This window comes from Aquila chrysaetos, chromosome 3 (genome assembly GCF_900496995.4).
Source record: "Aquila chrysaetos chrysaetos chromosome 3, bAquChr1.4, whole genome shotgun sequence".
Taxonomy (NCBI): domain Eukaryota; kingdom Metazoa; phylum Chordata; class Aves; order Accipitriformes; family Accipitridae; genus Aquila; species Aquila chrysaetos.
This window is the reverse complement of record NC_044006.1, coordinates 31,741,954-31,761,794: the sequence shown is the minus strand read 5'-3', so window position 1 is coordinate 31,761,794 and position 19,841 is coordinate 31,741,954. Positions and strand designations below refer to the sequence as shown.

Below are 19,841 nucleotides of genomic sequence, written 5' to 3'. Positions count from 1 at the left end.
AGAAGTCAGCTATTTTGCTAGTTATGGTGTTTGCCCCCAGTCAGTTGTTTTACTATCTAACAAGTACCTGATGACAGAGAAGGGGAATGTCAGAAAATAGATGAGTTAGGCTTTATATTAGAAATTATTTTCGTAAGATTTAAGAGAACACGGTTTTGGAGTAAGGATTTACATACCGCTACCGGTGTTCTGTTGGGCTAATGTTTTGCAAGAAACTGAGGTGTTTAACTTTCAAATGCTGTTTATGTAAATTGGCTTACCTATGAGTAATCTCCTTCAACTGTGTGTAACAAAGAAATAAATTTGCATATGTAGACATGTGCATATGCATACATAATTGTAAGTGCACAGCTGGGGACGATGCTTGTGTTTGGTCAGGGTAGAAATACACAGAGGGACAGCAATGGGGAAAGAAGAACCTTTAAATACAGTCTAGTGTTGCTCCCTTTCTAAAGGTGAATGATCAACTTTCTGTATCATTCTTGACAAATGCTTGTCTAATTTATTCTTAAACATTTCCTGTAATTATTACTGCTGTTGCAAAGGTTGCTACGTACCCTAAGTTTTTCAGGTTGTAATTTACGACCCCTTATTCCGTGTCCTGTGTGCAGTGGATGTACACAAAAGTTTTTCTTTATAGCTACCTTTTAGAGTTTAAACATTGTTATTTCTCTTCAGTGTTGCCCTTTCCAGGTTAAGCAGCTGTTTTTCAATTTATACTTTGAAGTCAGACATCTGTACATCATTGAGCACTGCCTTGGACTTCCCGTAGACTCTCACCAGTTGTACTACACCCTTCTTGAAAAGCAGTACATCATCTGGAGGGTTCAACAGCTAATCCGTGCAAATGTAGTGCTGCAAAAATAAAGCTTGGATGTACTGACTCAAGCGTGATGTGTGACGAGGAATCACTGGGCCTTTTAATTAGTGAGAAACAGTACATAACAACGAGGTGGCAGAAATAGGACATGAGGCTGGCCTACTGGTCTTTAAGCCTGCAGTGCAGCTCTGTGGGCATTGGATGACTAAAGAAAAGCATGAGGCATGGGAGAGAACTGCTGCTGGACCTTAGTGGAAGATGGCAAATGATCTGGAGAGAGGTTTTCAAAGTCAGGAATTAAAGTCAGGTGCCCAGTTCCAGATTGCCTGTGAAATCACTGTGTACTTCCCTTGCTTGTGTAACTTTGTGTTGTGTATTGTCTAGCAGCTTTTATTTCAAAGTTAACAAGGTTACGCTTGTGTGATAGGTGATGTAATGATCTCGTAATAATAGGCAAAATCCAAGTCATGGAAAATGTCAGCATTTGAAACAGAGCCCTGATAAATTATTAATGCCTTATACAACTGCTGCTTACCATGCCTTCCATGTTACAGCTGTCTTAATCATTGATGCTGTTTCCTCAGACCTGGAGCTGTAATATCTGATTTTTGTTTCAGGGTATATTATGAAGTTGCTGATGGTACTGCCTTAGCCCTTTGGCTAAAAAGAGTAGCAAATAATTTGTGGATTATCAGTATGAGCAGCAGTCAAAGAGTGTTCTTTTCAAATCAATAGAGAAGAAAGCTGCACCACTTTGGGTTCCCTAATACCAAAGGTCTTTCTCACATTTATTGATCCTTTTGTATTTTCCTCCTTGTTCAGGATCAGTTGATGACTGGAGTGAACTGTCACATCTTTGAAAACTGCTTGTAACTGTGGAAAAGAGGTTTGTTGACTTCCTTGTGTGATAAGTAGACATTGAAGAAATTGTATGCTGCTCATCTCTAAGTCAGAGGCAGGAATTGGATAGATAATGTGTTACTAGAAAATTAAATAGAACTGGGCCCCTTGAGGCAGAAATGTGTTGATGAAATCATGTAGTATTATTATCAAGACATAGTGACTGTTTTTTCAGCTAACAAACAGATCCTATGCGAAAATAATGTTTGTTCCAGGTAATTCTAGTCAGTCTCTCAAGGCAACAGATCTACTTTGCAAATGAGAAAATGTGGACCTAAGTATTGAAACAATAAGGGCTGGTTTTCTTCCCCAGTTCAAAATTGGCACAGCAGAGCCTATATAGTTTTCAAATTGGTAGCAGCTCCTTCACCTACTTGTTAGCAGACAGAGCAGAATCTGTACCTTCTCCTTCTGAACTCGTTTGCTTCTTGGAAAAAAATGGGATGTTGTATCAAGTGCAACTGTAGCAAATACTTACTTTGCTTAAACAATTTAGAATTTTCATGTGTTGATACTCATTAGAAAAAATCAAAACTTGAAAAAATTGCTATAAGGATTAAGCTATGAGATTGTTTTCAGAAAAAAAATCGAATAATAAATGGAAGATAGTTTTAGAGAAAGTAATTTTCATAGCACTTTGAGGTAACACAGCTGTCTGTAAACACAATGTTTAAGGAAAAGATACTTGGTCTCTTTATGATTCTTTCTGTGGCCTTCTAAATTAAAAGTCTGACTGTGAACCCTAGTTATCTGTGTTACAGAAAAATGATCTGCTTTGCAAGCTGCGATTGTTCTGAAACAGAGCAAAGTATGAGAGACAAGGTCTTGTGGTTTTGGTTGCTATGGTGTAATTTAAACAGACTGTATAACAGCCAAATCTTTTTGTGATTTAAAAACTTAATTTAACTGCATAAAGGATGAATATGCCCCATGAATAGTTTCTTGTGTTCATGCACATTCTCAGTGTTTTACTACTGAGAGAAGTCCTAGCAATTGTAAACAACTAGATAATTCATCAGAACCTCAAACATAAATGTATCTCAAATAATTTTTGTATCACAGCTAGTGCAATGCATTAACCTTTATGTTAGGAGCTCTTCCATAATAATCTATTTCTCATTTTATGGGATAGACAATGAAAGAATTTCTTGAAATATCTAAAAGGAAACATTGGATGAAAAAAGGAGGAGAGACAGAATGGGTTTTGAAGTGTCGATGCAATATTATAGATTGTGTTCCAGTTCACAGAGGAGGAGACTACTTTGGTTATGATACCAGAATATTTCTCTTCCACATTTGTAAGCTACACTAATTATTTTATGCTTAGAAGCTTCAAAGATCCTGAGAAGTTAATTTCAGCCTCTTAGTAAAGGCTGCATGGCTAGCATGATATTATTCCCTTTGTGTGGTCTAGATTAACACATATCTTTCTCAGTGACAACTATTGAACTGAAAGTTTTATTTTCACATATCCTGGATATCAGAAATGATAGGACTAAATAAATTGTCAGAGATTTGAATTTACAAGTCTACTGAAGCTTTTAAGTGCCTGATTAAGAGCAGAAGAAACCCTACTGAATTCAGGTGGGACCATGTTTTTGTGAAGCAGCGCATCTGGGTTTAGTACACTTAACACTAGTTTAGAAATGCTGTAACTACGTGATGTAAAACAGTGAAATCACGTGACGTTGCTCTTCTAACTTGTTTTGTGAATAAATTTCAAATGAGCAATTTGTCCTAGCAGATTCTGTGATGGATCATGTACTGTCTCCTCCCCCATAAAGCATAAAAACTGTCATAAATATCAGATTGTAAGTTCTGGCTCAATCAAAAGAAATTTGCTTACACCTCATCAAGAGGAAATTTCAACTTCTAGGTGATCCAGTAGTACACAGATCTAATAATAATGAAAATCGAACTACAGCTTCTACACTTCGTTGGACTGAATCCACAATGTACAGTACCTCACATGTGCAAGCTTAGCTGTAACCAACTATTTTTGCCCCATTGTAAGTAAATTTTTTTTTTATTCTATGTTCAGTTCAAAGCTATTGTGAATACTAAGCTGCATGTATGCCATAATGCAGTATGTTTATTAAGTTGAAATTAATGTTTCATACAACACAAGAACCAAATGACATCTGGCATGGCATTATATTCTCCATGGCAGGAGAATTTTGCCAGGAAGTATATTTAACAGATATCCATGACACTGCCAAATCACCTGTTTCATCACAAGCGAAGATGCACATTTTTTCAGTAAGACATAGCTAAATGAAAAACGTAAGCAAGAAAGAATCTATTATTGAACACAAAGGAACTAATATTAAACTGAAGTCAAGTTTTCACATAAAAATTCACTGTGCTTGTTCTTGAAGTTTCAGATTGCATAAAAAGGGAAGTCAACAGGCATTTTCTAAGGCATGGACTTGTACTTTTTGCTCCAAGGTTAAATTAGCAGTTTATGCAAACAGCAGGGGCAGCTTTAAAACTGAAATCCTTCACTATTTCCTGCTGAAGCCATCAATAAGCCTTATAAGCCTTATAAATAGTTGACATTTACACCAAATTTAAAGCTAATAGTTTCCTCTTGCAAAAATTTAAGTATACCTTGGGGAAAAGTTGCGTCCCTTTGAGATTAAAAGAGAATTGCTCCTATGGAGAATAGTTGTATATAGTATAAACTTCTCTGCCTTATATGCTAGCTGTAGGACCCATGCTAACCTAAGGAAAAGCAAACAAATTCAGTGAGTCTGCTCTACAGACCAATACAAAAGAGTAATTTCACAAGAATGACATTTCTCAGCTACCCATAACAACGCTTTCTGTCTCATGTTAAACATTTAGCTGAAAGTAAGCTATTGTTCTCTGATAAACTCTGGTCATCCTCTGCACTTAGAGTGGGATCGGGGGTAAAAACTGTCTGGTTCTGGAACCTTGGTCAGAGCTGTGAATGTGGAGCTCTTAGGGAAGAGCTGTTTTAACTTAATCTGTGTTCCTGCTTACCAAACAAGAGACCACACTTGACTCACTACTGATTTTTATGATGTTTCTCTTCTCCATCTTTCTCTTTACTTTTCTGACATGCTGAAGTCTCCCAGAGGAGGGGATGGTGTTGTGAGCGCTCAGGCACAGCATATCCACTTTAGTTCAAATAATTGGCATGCGTTTCTTGGGCTGCTGCCTATAAAAAGCATTTCACTATGGCAGTACTCCCAAGTGACAAAGTGGATGGGTCTGTTGGTTTAATTAAACCTCTCTTGCACTGCTACTTTCCCCACCCCCTCCCCCATCAAGCTTATATCAAAGATCAAGTAAAGAGGCAATCGTGAAATGGAAATGTTAGTGGGTTTTAAGGCAAGGGGAACTGTTATTTGGTCTGCACTCCAGTATGCCATGAAAGAGGCTCGTGCCAAGCAATTGCTAAATCAAACTTCATATGATTGTTGTTTATTATGGTAATGATTAGGGATGAACCAAAAGTACATCATGGCTGTACAAGTGTAAAGAAGTAGCGGAATTTCTGTGGTCTGTTCATGCTGGATACGCGTTATTTGATGTATTTGTATAGCGAATAGTCACATACTTAAGAAGTGAATTGTTCTAGCTTGTGCGTACAAGATTTCAGATGACTCTGTTCTGGATGCTGTAAATATTTGGAGAAATTAGTGCTGAAGTTCTGAATTTGCAGAAGAGAGCCACCACCTTGAAATCTTTCTTTTCTTCAAAGGTGTCATGATCTAACCCCAGCTAGCAACTAAGCACCATGCAGCCTGGGGTGGGGAGACCCTGCAGTGGGGAAAAAAACCCATAAAACTCATGGGTTGAGATAAAGACAGTTTAATAGGACAGAAAGGCATAAAATAATAATGATGATAATAAAATGACAATAATAATAATAAAAGAATTGGAATATACAAAACAAGTGATGCACAACGCAATTGCTCACCACCTGCTGACTGATGCCCAGTTAGTTCCCCAGCAGCAATCCCCCCAGGCCAACTCCCCCCAGTTTATACTCCCCTGGCTGTGTCCCCTTCCGACTTCTTGTGCCCCTCCGGCCTTCTTGCTGGCTGGCCATGAGAAGCTGAAAAGTCCTTGACTTAGTCTAAACACTACTTGGCAACAACTGAAAACATCAGTGTGTTACCAACATTCTTCTCATACTGAACCCAAAACACAACACTATGCCAGCTACTAGAAAGAAAACTAACTCTGTCCCAGCTGAAACCAGGACAAAAGGAAAGACATCCACTAATACTGATGTACTTAAGAAAAGATGTACTCAAGAAGTGATGTACTTAAGGAGTCATTTACTTAAGAAGAACACAGAGGTCTTGTGAAGTAAGATACCTTTTGTATAGACAAGGTATGCCTTGCTAACGACCGGACCCCTGAAGGAGAACTACAAGACTGATAAGAAGGGAACATCCTATGCCAGGAGTCACCGAGAAGTTGAAAAATTGCTAATAGGCGAAGTCAGCAAAAATCTTTGATAACCAGAGGAAGGGTAAAGGTGGCAGGGGGAGATCACGACCACCGACTCAATTCAAGACCAAAAGACTTACACCCCCCCCCCCCCGCCTCTCCTTGAGCATGCACTGTAGAATAAAAGAACACTGTACCTTTAATTCGAAGCAGGGAAACTTTAACCCAATAGAAACTGTGGTAGATAAGCGACTACCAGTAATAGTTTTGGTGAAGAACTTGGGAAATTGAATATGTATAACTGAACTGTATAAATTGCTTGCCCGTTTAGGCATGAGGTGTGCTAGCTTTGTGGATTACCACCTAGCCCCCATCTTTGCGCAAATGTGAATTGGAATAAAATACCTCTGCTCTGTGTGTATATTGGCATTTTCCACACCGGGTAAACAACCCCACTTGAAGGACAACAATACTACCAGTGCTGTTTAATCAGAATGTTACATTATGGCATTGTCTTTTAATATCATAGCGTAAGATTAGGATGGTATTTCAGTTTTTCACAGATATTTCACGGTTCACAAAGAATGGGAAGGCAAAAGTACAAAAGCTTCACTTTACAATACAAACATCTCTAAGAAAGCAGTAGGAAAACACCCAGCGACAAAACTATCTTTGCTCCTCTTTGGTTATTTATCCCTCTGCTATCAGTTCTCCAAAACCTTCCAAGCATTTTAATTGTCTATTCTGTGGGTATCGGTTTGTGTGTTCTCTGTCTAAAATTACATGCGCAGAGCACAGAGTTGTTTTGTCTTATTTGAGGCTCATGTAGCTAAATGTATAAAGGATTATCTCGGGTCTAAGAGCCGCAATATAGTCAGTTTACTGTATCAGCAAAGATTTATTATTTTACCTATGCAGCAGTTGTCTTAGGGATTATGGGTCTCTGATCTCACGAGTATAATACGCATCTAGATAACAGCTCACAGATATTTGTGTTAGAGGAAATGATGGTTCATTCTTAACATTTGAGATCACCTGATACCGAAAAGCCGGTCAAAGAAACTCTCTAAGACTCATTTTGGAGTTTTAGAAAGCAGGCATTCTTTATTGCAGCGCTGGATGCACGGGGGATAATTCCACCTAGCATGCATACCACAGCTTTAGCATAAACAGGTTATATAGAATAACTAATTGCATATTAATCACATTAGTATACATATACATAAAAATGATTATAACTGATTATCATAGTACTGCTTATATCCGGTCATGCGCAATGAAGGATCCATTTGAGTAGAAGGGCTGCTTTTGTGACCACCGACCCATTTGAAGTTCTTGTTGGCTGTCCTTGAAGTCTTTGTTCTTGTCCTTGTTCTTTGATCTTGAAGCTTAATGCAGTTTCAATCACATGTGGTCAGTTTCAACATTGTTCTCATCTAGTGTACAGGAACATCTAGTCATAAGAGCAAAGAACTGCAAAACTTATGAGTTAACTACCTCTACTAGTTAATTGCTTGGCTATACTTTTGTCTATTGTTTCAATCATAGTGTTAGTATAAGATTTCTAATAATTATTTACCACATCTCACTTTTACAGTCACCTAGCAGCAAACCAGTTTCCACCGCTGGTACAAAATATTAAAACCATCAAAATATTTAGACATACCATACAGAATGTATGGAAATATGCTAACACACCGTTGCTTCTGAATTTAATACAGCTGTGGAAAATACAGTAATAGCACACATATGGATGAGATGCTGCAGGACAACAAATAGGCAGAAGACATAAATCGTAGGTTACAACCTCCTGTTTTAGAAACTAAGAGTCGGACTGACGTATCAGAAGAAGCCTTTTGAAAAGTCCTGTTAGTTATCTAACCCCACTTGTTTGCATAAGTGGCTGAAGACTTTTTTTTTTTTTTTTTAAGACCCCAGAACTGTCTCAGCTTATTTTCCGTGTCTAAATGTTACTTCTGCTGAGGAAGTAATAAATAAGTCCTACTGCCTTCTCATGGCATCTGAGTGAACGTATCCGGGCATAAGGGAAATGAGGAATGGCTGTCTAGAGGGGAACAGGGGCTTGGAGTGTGGCCTGCATGCTCGTGGGAAAGGACTCCTTAAGCTACCCAGACCTACAAAATTCTTGAGCTCAACTGGGTTTTAGCGCTTTTAATTAATTCCAACTTTGGAGATGGAATTAACTTTTCACTCTGAAACTTGTTTTACAGTAGATGAGGGAAGGCCCACAGCTAGCTAAAAATCAGGTCTTTTTAAAGGAGACTTCAACAGCAATAAATGTTCTAAATAAATATATTTAAACCGCTTGGTCCACGAGAGTATAAATGTTTCTTGTCTTCCAGATCATTCAGACCCGACAAAGGAATCCTCTAAAATGCTGGCCAAAGGCTAGAAATCATGATTTAAGTAGTTTTCAGTGTAAATGAAGTTAAAAGTGAATCCATGTGAACAGATGCCATTTGCTGAAAAACTTAGAATAGTTCATTGCATAACTTGTGAGTGTTAAAAGGCTGCTAGCTGTAAGGTGGGAGTGCTATGAAGATGTACAGTCCAGGGAAATGGTGCGGTCGAGAGGATTTGTTTCTGTTGAATAGCATGGTTGTAGGTTTGCTGCTGAGCCTCGAGGCTGGTAATGAAGGGGGGGGGAAAGGATTAGCCTAAGTGTGGAAGACGTGGTTTGTGCTCTTTAGGAGAGAGAAAGCAGCAGATGGAGCAAGAATCGAGGCCCTATCCACCCTGTGTTGCGGACCTGGCTTTGCTGCTGGAGAGCCCGTTTAATCAAGCGCAGCCACTGTACTATATATGCTGTCTATGTTTTAGTACTTCTCCAGACAGCTGTAATTAGAATGCTGGTGGAGCAGAATGAGTGCACTTTCTTCTTCCCCCCCTTAGCCTTCCTCCCCCACACTTGTTCTTTGATTGCCAAGCAATGCTACTCTTCCTGTCTTTGTATCAGGGGCAGACTTTGGTGTCGTGTATCTGCTGGTCCTGCTCTGTCTGCCTCCACCACGGACGAAATGGCTTTGCTCCTGACAGAAAGCTTGTCACCTGGCCGAGGGAAAGGGCAGCCATTTGCAGCTCGCATCTCTCCCCCTCTGCTGGCACAGGCTTGTGCTCTCAGGCAGGTATCCTTTCTGTTACCTGGGCCATGAACTCATGTAGCCTCGTTTCCTGCCAGTTTGCAACTTGAATTTAGAGGCTGGTGCCTGATAAGAAACAATTTAATGCTGCAGTCTTTCCCACAGCAGCGGAGAGGAGGTTTTGTCACTTATTCCTACCAATCTTTTCACGAAACTTGCACCAGCTTTGCGCCTTTGAGCACATTGCCCTTTTCAGTTCAGACAAATCTGATAAGGAGTTAAAAAACTATGAGGAAGTCAGTGACCCTATAAGTGACCCTTATTTTCCTTTAGGCTGAAATACGGCAACAGAAGATCATTTCAGGCAGAGCTGGAAACGGAACTCAGGTCTCGTGTTGTGGCAGACTCCAATTTCATCCACTCTGCATTTCAGAAAAATAATTGACTCTCAGTCCTTAACTCTGTAATAGTTGCTCCTGCCATTACATCGGCATCGTGACCGTAAGGCAGCTTTTAGCTGGCGATTCACCAAAACCGAGTACTTGTCGCGTACCTCCTTAAAATCCAGGATGGCCCAGCTCAGGAGCAAATTGCCTGTTATTCTTTAGGCTGTCTGTGCAGGGCCTGTGCAGCAGGTGTCTGCAGCTCTCTGAAGGGACTGTATGGAAATCCTGTATTTAGAGCTTGCTGGTGATGCTACGAGGGAAAAAAGCACGCAGAGGATCATACAATTGAAGATGGAATTACGACACCTGCGTGCGATCCGGCTTCACGTTGGGCTGGCAACTGTTCTCTCATTTCTTAAAATTTTGTGCCTGTGTTTCATAATTCTACAATGCTGTATGTCATTAATACTTTTACTCCTTCGATTTGAAGTATTACCCTTTTTTAAATGAATATTTAAATAAAACAGACTTTCCCTGACCACACGCCAAAAGTGAGGGAAATGGGGAGGTGGGGTTGTTGCAGAAGAAAGGCTAATGCTTTCTCTTTCCAGTCCCACCTTCTCGTGCTTATGAAAAGTCCTTCCTGATCAAGCGGCATCCCCAGAGAGCAAGACGTGTTCTCCGCCTGCCCTGCTACTTTGCGCTGAAACCGTCTTCCCTGCAAGGAGGATCAAGAAGAAAACACAGGTAGCGACACGGAGACAAGAAAGAACTGCACAATTGCAGAGGGTTAAGAGGAACGGGCTGCGTGCGCCGTTGCTTTCTGGCTTTCTGATGCAGTAGTGGCCCTGTTTTCATCCAGAAAAGGAAGACTGCCCCAGCAAAGGAGATTCCCATTCACAGTTTCTTACGTCGGCGTTGAGTTGCTCTGGGATCTCGCTGTAAGAGCGCAAGAGGACAGCGAAGCAGCTGGCAGCAGTCAGCTCTGAGGAGCAGAGCTGCTTGGGAAAGGGGTGGCTTCTTTCCAGGCACAAAAGAGAAGCGGGATAATGGGCTGCAGTTATTTGCCTTGTCTTCTCGGTAGAGGTGCAGCCGGTTGTTACTTTTGTGTTGCTGATTGGTATTGCTGAAGGGTTATGTGAGGAAACAGAGACATTACGCTCAGGAAAGCGTTACGTGTGTTCTGCTGTCAGTTGAAACACCTAGGGAAGTACGCATCACAGTCCCATGTTATGAGGCGCTGAAGCGCCGTTACAGCTTGCGGTGCCCTGGAGAAGTTTCACAATGCCCGTTGTACGGCTGCGAAATTAAAGTCGGCTTTGGGAGTCTCCAGCGGGTGAGACCCGTACCTCCGCATCGTACGAGACCTGTGCTGGCGATGCTGCGATAGCTGCAGCTGGTGACTCGATCTGCAGTAAACTCTACAGTTAGAAGCTGTAAACGCGGTGGGGTCAGGGACGCAGCGCGAACGCATCCTCCCGAACCCCCCGAGGCGCCGCCGGTGCCCGGGGGCCGGGAACTCCTCCCGAGGGTCGGGAACTCCTCCCGGGGGCCGCTCGCCTTCCCACACCGCAGCCGGCGGCGGGGGGGGGCCGCGGGAGGGGCGCGGGGCGCTGCCCGGCGGCAGCAGGGCCGTCTCCCCGGGGAGGCGGGCGTGCACGCAGGTCTGCAGGTGCTCGGAGCTCGTTCTCCCACTCGCGCCTCTCCACCCTGTTTGCGGGGGGGGTGTGTGGGGTGAGGCGACGTCCCGGCGAGGCGGGGCCCCGGCGTCGGCGGGGCTCGGTGGCGGCGGGAGCGGGGCTTTTCTAACGGTGGGGCCGGGGCAGCGGCGGGGCGGCCATGGGCTCCGTCACCTCGGCCCTGGGCCGGCCGCGGCGAGCCCTGGTGCGGGTGGGCGCCGAGCCCCCCCCCCGCCGCCGTCCGCCGGGCCCCGCCGCCGCCGGCCGCCGCGCTGGAGCTCCGCGAGGAGGAGGAGGAGGAGGAGGAGGAGGAGGCGGCGGAGCAGGCGGCGGGCGGTCCGGCGGAGCCCCCGGCGCCCCGCCGCAGCCCCGGCGCCCGTGAGTGTCTGCGCGGCGGGGGGAGGCGGAACCGCCGGGGCTCCCCGCCGGCCCCGGCCCCGGCCCCGGCCCGCTGCCGCCGCTGCCTCGGCGCGGGGTCTGCCCAAGCGGCGGCGGGTCGGGCAGCCCCGAGGGCGAAGGGCAGGGGGTCGCCGAGGGCGTGCAGGGGAGAAACCCACCGTGGGGCACCGCCCTCCCGTAGAGCGGCGGCTGGCGGGGGCTGGGGCAGAAGCGGAGGGCCCTTCGCGCCGGCGGTGCGAGGTGGGGAGGGGGCGGCGTTAACTGCGGGGACGCAGCTCGCTGGGAACGGCGTTAAGCCGCCCAGTTTTCTTATGCAGGCGCCCGGGCACGACGAGCTTGGTGAGCGTTGGGAGTTTCTGCCCGGGACGGCGGCTGTCGGAAGTTGCTCCCTCTGTGGCCAGACTCGCTCGGCCAAGATCTCGGGTCTTGCTGTGCGTGCCCGTGCAGAGCTTTGCCCGTCGCCGTCCTTCGGTTTCACACCAGCGTGCCATGCTTTTGGGGTGATTTAAAGTGAGCGGCGTGTTTTACTCAGTCGGGAGCAATAAAAGCCCAAGTCTGGGTACTGCATTGGTTAAAAAAATCTTTAACGTGTCGCAAGGGAAGGCAGGGATGTAGTCTCACATGAAAACAGTTACGTGCTCAAGGAAGGAAATAACCTGCTCTTCATGCTGCCTGACGTGAGCTTTCTCTGGTTCGTGTATCTCCGGTTACACCAGGTCATAGGCGAGCGTGAGGCTTGCTTCGTAGCTCTCTTTTGCGGTGTCTACTCTTTAGACCGTGCACATAAGCGTTTGGAGTCGATGATCCAACAAAGCTTAAGGATGCTAATCCAACTAAATGCAAAGTGTGGCTCCTGGCTTTTCAATGCAGAATCTCTCAGGAGAAGGCTTGACCATGGTGACCTTTTCATTCATACCATCCCTCCGTTCTTCCTATTTCAGTATCTCCTGTTTACGACATTATATGAGTTAGAGCAACTGTTTTTATCTCCCGTCAATTTTTTTTAAGTTACTGACTCATCGGTCTTTTCGCTTCGGGTCCTGTAGTTGTATGTCTTCAGCGCAATGCACTTGATCTATGATCAGCCTTATAATGCCAACGTCACAAATTCCTCAAAAATTGAGAATAATACAGTCAGATCCTGAGGGGTTCTCATCCCTTGAAACAGATGTAGTGAGAGTGGCTGACACCAATAATTTGCCATTAGGATTTATCTAGTTATGCTTTCTAACTCCTCGCTCCACAGGAAAAAAGAGTACGTGTAGTGGAGTATGCGATCTGCTGGGTCTAAGTCTCTACTTTACACCTGGTCAAGATGCTATTTACCTGGAATTTGAGTTAAAGGAATTAATTTGGCATTCAAATAGATTTTAGAGCACTTGGCACTGTTTCTTCCTCCGAGTGGTTCATAGGTTGTAGACTTCAAATACTTTGGTCATGCACTTCAGCAAGGTTTTTAGTGTTGTAGTCATTTCAGTTAAGGGTTATTACTGTGCTCAGCCTTGAGCTTACTTGCTACTTATTCGCTACGTTGCTACTTCCCAATGAACATTTCAGTTCACAGGGTGCTTGGTGTTGCTTAGCCATACATTCTAAATATTTCTCGGGATTGTTATTCTCAGCAATGATATCACCCTTTCTTCTGTTGCAGCCATTTGAAGTCTTTTTAAGGTCGTCTTCTTGCTTATGCCAGGAACATTTACAAATACTAGCTAAGCAGTGTCAAATGTAATAGGAAATAGATTTCCTCACTTCTGTTGTAACCCGTATAATTAAACTTAGGAGTGATGCCTTACACTGGCTGTGAAATTAAACAATTAGTCACAATAATGTGTTTTGAGATTGATTCACTTTCACTGAAGGAGACTGTAGTCAGTAACTATTTGACTTGAGTGGGTTTTGCTTGCATCCAACTTAGAGACTCAGCTTTAGCCTGGGCTTGAATCATTGGTGAGGCAGAGGTGCAGTGCTCCTGCGGGAGTTTCTGGAGACACCGTTCCTCAAGGGACTTACCCGGTAGTTTCCTGAGCTCTGGGGAGCATGGGGACAGGGACAGTGGGAAATGAAATCTGTGATTTTGCTCAGTTCCCATCACATATGTCACAGAAAGGGCCCGATGCAATTCATCCTGAATTGCCCCAAGTACCAGCTTGTGGCCTTTCCACTTACAAATATTTTCATCCACTTAAGAGCAAAATATATTTCAGTTACAGTTTGCAAAGTGGCTTCCAATGGTTTTATTGATCGTAAGGCTTAGTCTTTAAGTCACAGTAGCATAGTGCAATCATATGCACATTATAGGCATTACGATGCTGTGATTGGAGGGAGACTATCTGTTTAGAGTGTGGTATATGAATAAGACAAAAGGCATAAATTAACAAACCCTTCATTTATCTCTAATGATTTTCTGATCATAAGGCCTCGGACAGTAGAGGAAAAAGGTTTATTCCGATAGAGTGCACCAGTGCATCTAAATCACATGAGTTACCAGCCACTTCTTATCACACCAGATAAATGTAGTCAAGCCCTCAGTTATTAATCAGTGCTAAAAACTTATGAATGAACTCCTTTGCTCTTCCTCTTTTCAAGCACAGGATTTTTTTTACCGAAAAACTGATTCGTCCATCATTATCAATGACTGCTCGGCCTCCAGCTTTGCCCTGCTGATTTCACTGCTGTTTCTCTTAACTTGAACTCCCGTCATGGCTTTCTCTGACACCTTCAGAGCCCTTTCCCGGCCCTCAGTCCAGGACCCGGAAAGTCCACCTGAGGCAAGAGCGCTCTTTTCCACAGCTAGCATGCAAACAAACATCCCATGATGTCTCCTAGCAACCTAACCATCCTTTACAGAGCCCTCAGATGTTGAATTGCTCTTTCATGTCCAATCACAAATGTTACACCTCCCACCTCCTCCATAAAATGAGGAGAACCCGACACATTATCCGCAATGAGTAGGAAGGGTGAGAGGACTCGGTGAGCTGCTTTGTTTCTCTGCCCAGGTACCAAACAGCCCCAGTCCTTACAGTGGGAGAGCACAGTCATTAGTGAGGTTCTGGTTAGTCACCTTTTGTTTCAAGCAGTATGGGAGTGCATCAGTGACAGACCTTTACCCTAGATTAATGAAAAAGGCTATGTAGAAATATTAGTGTTCTTGGGAGTATGTTATCAGTGGTTAGTCTGCGGTTGAAATGCGATATATTTGTTCTGGGTAGGTTTTTTAATTTATTTATTTTTTTATCCTTAAAATATTGGATCTAATCTGTGGGACACATTATTAATCTGGAGTTGTGCATACATACACTAGAACAATGGGCATCACTTCGAAGTCCTAAAGGTCTAAAGGGCAGTTATAGGAAGGTAGGACATAGTTCTGATGTCATGTTCTCATCCATTGGACTCTGTGACGCTATTTGTTAGCCACATCATGATCTCTGCCAGCTCAGGGAATGATTTACATCCAATGCGATTGAGAAAACAGGAGGGGAAAGGATAAATGAGTTGGGGGTGGCAGGGCATTTTGACTTGGGGGACCTGAGCTGCAAGCATAAGCATAAAAACAATTTCCTAACATCAGCAAAAATACTTGGAGGTTTTAATTTGACTTTTAGGGAAACAGCATTCTTTGAGTTGAGAACTTTGAAGCCCTTCCTCTCTTAACAGACAACATTTTGCCAGACACCTGACATTCTTTACATGCTGTGTTGTTTCTGTGGATTTGGATTGATTTCTCTTTTTGTCTGCTTCTCCGCTGTCTCCATTCGTGATCATTTTCTAAGACATCCAGAACTGTGTCTCATAAGGAATGCAAATCTACAGAAAGTGTCTGACTTCTGGCAATATGTGCATACAAAAATAGTTAAAAAATACATCTATATTAATTACTTACTTATGGTGCCTCAGGGCTCTAGTGCTGGCTGTTTATGGAAAAAGGAATAATTTAGGAGGCTAAATTTGTATTAAACAAGTGAGATATATGTCTCTAAATTGGGCTCGTGGGGACTGTTTCAGGGTAAGAGCATGCAGCGCTGATACAACTTGCTAATTACTGGCTAGCAATGTGGTTACTGCTATGAAATATGAAAGATCAGAATCCAGTCCATCTTAACTAGCTGAAAATAAGTAAAACCAGTAAAATACTGATTTGATCTGAAGGTTTTTGCTAGATATGTGGCTGAGGTATTGCTGTGAAAAACTAAATAGCTGACATTATTTTGAGGTGATATCTGGCTCTCAGAGTAGTGGGGGCATGTTGCCAAAATGCTAATAAGGGATTTTCAGAAAACATACCATTTAGCCAATGGTCGGTCTGCCCACAGCCTTCTGGTCCAAAGCACAGACCTCTGATATTTCAGCTAATGGAATAATTAATGCAGCAGTACAAGACTTTATTACCCTTTTGAGCATATATGTGCATGCTGCCGGCAGTTTGTTAGATTAATAATTTATGTATAGCAACATATTTGACAAGCTTATAGAAGAGATAACAGTGGTTAGCAGGAAGCTTGCATTTTATCTTGATGGTAGAAAAGGTTGTGGTTAGAATCATAGTTTGGGAAAGCACGTAGTCTAAAAGGCAGAATTTAAAGAGATTAGTTTTCTGTTTAAATATTATACTTTCCCAGTTCTTCCTAGTGTCTCATTTAAAAATCCCCTGATATTTATAATCCATGTGAACATAGTTATTTTCCTAGGAGTAGAGACTGGGAAGGAAAGAGAAATATTGAACACCTTCCAGCAGAGGAGGCAGAAGTCACAGTCCAAGAGTTTTCAGGTCAGCAGTGCTTCTCTTTGGGCAACAAAATACTTGGGCAGGGAACTTCTCTCCCTTTCTGAAGACCTCTGGGTTGGTCTTCATGCTCCAAGGACCTTTGAGACAGACCTTGTAATTTAGCAGTTGCAATGCACAAACCCCTCTAGGGCACAACTCTGAACACCCCATGCAGCCCAAGTACTGCATCCAAGAGCAATTGGACAAACCTGGGTGCTGTTGTTTCTTGTATCCCAGGCATGGGGATCTCATCTGTTCAGTTGTTGTTCAGAACCACAGAGTAGCTGAGGTTGGAAGGGACCTCTGGAGGTCATCCTGTCCAACCGCCCCTGCTCCAGCAGGTCCATCTAGAGCCAGTTGCCCAGGACCACGTCCAGATGGCTTTTGCATATCTCCAAGGATGGAGACTCCACAACCTCTTCGGGCAACCCGTGCCAGTGCTCCGTCACGCTCACAGTGAAAAGGTGTTTCCTGATGTTCAGAGGGAACCTCCTGTGTTTCAGTGTGTGCCCCTTGTCCTTCGTGCCACCACTGAAAAGGGGCTGGCTTTGTCTTCTTTGTACTCTCCCTTCAGGTATTTATATACACTGACAAGATCCCCCTGAGCCTTCTCAAGGCTGAACAGTCCCAGCTCTCTCAGCCTTTCCTCACGTGAGGTGCTCCAGTCCCTTAATCATCTTTGTGGCCCTTTGCTGGACTCTCTCTGTCCATGTCTCTCTTGCACTGGGGAGCTCAGAACTGGACCCAGGACTCCAGCTGTGGCCTCAACAGTGCTGAATAAAGGGGTAGTAGCATCTCCTGAAGAGGATGAAGCAGCAGAGACAATGTGTGATGAAGTGATTGTAACCCCCATTCCCCATCCCCCTGTGCCTTTCGCGGGGGATAGGCAGAGAATCCAGGAGTGAAGCTGTGCCCAAGAAGAAGGGAGGGGTGGAGGGAAGCCGTTTTGAGATTTGGTTTTATTTCTCATTACCCTGCTCTGGTTGATTGGCAATAAATTAAGTTAATTTTCCCCAAGTCAAGTCTGTTTTGCCTGTGGCAGTAATTGGGGAGTGATCTCTCCCTGTCCCTATCTCGACCCACAAGCCCTTTGTTATATTTTCTGTCCCCTGTCCAGCTGAGGGGGGGAATGATAGAGTGCCTTTGGTGGACACCTGGCCTCCAGCCAGGGTCAACCCATCACAGGTCTATTAAATCACCTGTGCTTAGCAGAAGAATCCACTTTGCTCTAGGTGGATTAAGGAGATAGTACTAGGTGACCAGGAACATTTTGTAAGATGAATGCCACCAGTCTTCTTGTTGTAATTTTCTGAGCAATGTTTAATCTGTACTTTAAAGGTATCCCACATTTTCTGAGCACTCGAAACCGACAGGCAGATTTCCTCCAGTTACTCCTGAAAGCTTGGTGGAAAAGTATTCCCTGCTTAAGCTTTTCTTGGATGCTGACTTGCCCATACTTTCTTTAGGAGTGCCACTTTGCGTGTTGATGGTGAAGTGAGAGGGAATATGGGTTCTCCTCACACTTTTGCAGGATTTGGAAACAAACTTGAGCTGCCTGGGCAAGCAAGGGCCTCAGGATTAGCAGGAGGGAGATTTCATGTTATACTTTTGAATTTAGTTCAGTATCCAGTGCCTGTTATATAAAGTAGGGTTGCCTTCCTCATAGTTAAATGGGAATATTTGTTCCATCTTTTAAAACACTTTTTCTCCTCTGCAAGGAAGCTTCAGTACTAATGCCCTGGGGGCAGTAACAGCCTTAATTACCCTGATCAGCCTCTCCTGGGGTCTCCACCCACCCTGCCCACAGCTCAGGACCTCTATTTAACCTCAGCTTGAGGTTATTACATCCTTTCTGAGCAGTGCTGTAGGAGTCTTCATTGCTCCAGATGCCAGCACGTTGGCTGTTTTTTTGGCTGTCTTGTCACTGTGGACTTGCCTGGCTGCCACAGGCCTGTGTCTGACCTCAGCTACACTTGCTGGACACGATCCTGACTTAACGGCCTGGCTTGGTCTCAGACCTGTGTTGTCACCATGGGCTTGCCTGGCGATCTGGACTTGTAGCCACCTCTGGGGCAGCCCCACTGCCTTAATGGGGAGGTCAGATAGGCCCTGCTTGCCTGGAGATCCCCATCCCTTGAGGAGCAGCCAGCTCTTGCTGTGCCCGGACTGGTAAGCAATCTTTCAGCCTGCTTCTGGAGCTGGGGCAAAGCAGTTTAGGTCGGCCCTGGTGTGTCAATATGATGGCAGAAAGTTTTTGTTTTGGTGGGTTTTTTATTTTGGTTTTTTTGTTTGTTTGTTTGGGGGGGGGGGGTTGTTTGTTGTTCCTTCTTTGAAATCATGTTTTGGAAAATCAAGATCTCTAGTTTAGCACGAAGATCTGAAAATAGCTGAATTATGAAACCTATGGAAAGTATTGGCATCACCTTACTTGGCTAGGTTGGAGCATGGGGATAAATACTGTTTAAGGGAAGTCTGTCTTTTGAGTCTTGAGAGGCTTAAGCTGGCTCTGTATGAAGTAGCAACTCCAGAGCCAGGCGTGCTTGTCTAATTATCTTAGGCTGGACTGATTACACTGGGTACTGTGTTACCCAAACACAGCTGCGCCCGTTTGGATGCAGGCTGGCAGAGTGGGCACAGTACGCGGTCTCCCACCATGTGGGCTGCCTGGCGTAGGCCACGTGGCATAGATATGCCCTCAGTGGGGACGACCAGATATTCCTAGAGGAGAGCGTTCCCAAGGCCCAAGAGCTGTTCAGGATGCTCTTCCCGTGTTTCATAGCGTCTTTTTCCTTGTCTCCAGTTCTCGAGATCCAGCTGCTTGCTGTGAGGGCAGGATGGGGTGGGGGGCAGGGAGCGCTGGCGTTGCGGTGCGGCAGGCCACGCGACCTGGCAGAGCAGGGTTATCAGCCTGTCGCGCAGTCCTGTGCTGCAACTGTGACCTCACTTTGGTCCCCAAGTAGCACTTTAGGGAATGAAATGCCTTTTTCTGTAGCCTGTGTAAAAGCATCGATCCTAATTTCAAGGAATAACTAGCTCTTGGAAGACTTTCCAAGGAAAGTAAAAGTCCTTATGCCTATTTGATGGATGAGGAGATTGAAGTATAGCGCCTAGCTGAAAGGGAACCGGGTGCTGTGCCTTAAGGAGCTACCATCTGCAGCCGGACCGTAGCAGATACGCATGTCCTGGCCTCAGGACTGAAGCAGCTTGGCCAAGGTTTGTGGCAGATGTGCACAGAAATCGGTTCTCCCTTATTTTATTCAGGTGCTCCCTCTACCAGGCTGTATAGGCCTTTATGGAAATGGATATTATGGCAGATCTGCATATAGATGAGTTGGTGCCCCTGGCCTGCAGTGGAAATGC

General features: G+C 44.3%; 1 long non-coding RNA gene across 1 annotated transcript; it reads left to right on the top strand.

Moving 5' to 3' along the window:
- The first annotated feature begins 592 nt into the window (after positions 1-592).
- Positions 593-9,199, top strand: LOC121233198. Its single transcript, XR_005932103.1, has 3 exons — positions 593-1,706; positions 3,135-3,729; positions 9,126-9,199. It is a non-coding gene; the product is annotated as an uncharacterized LOC121233198 (long non-coding RNA).
- The last annotated feature ends 10,642 nt before the right edge of the window (positions 9,200-19,841 follow it).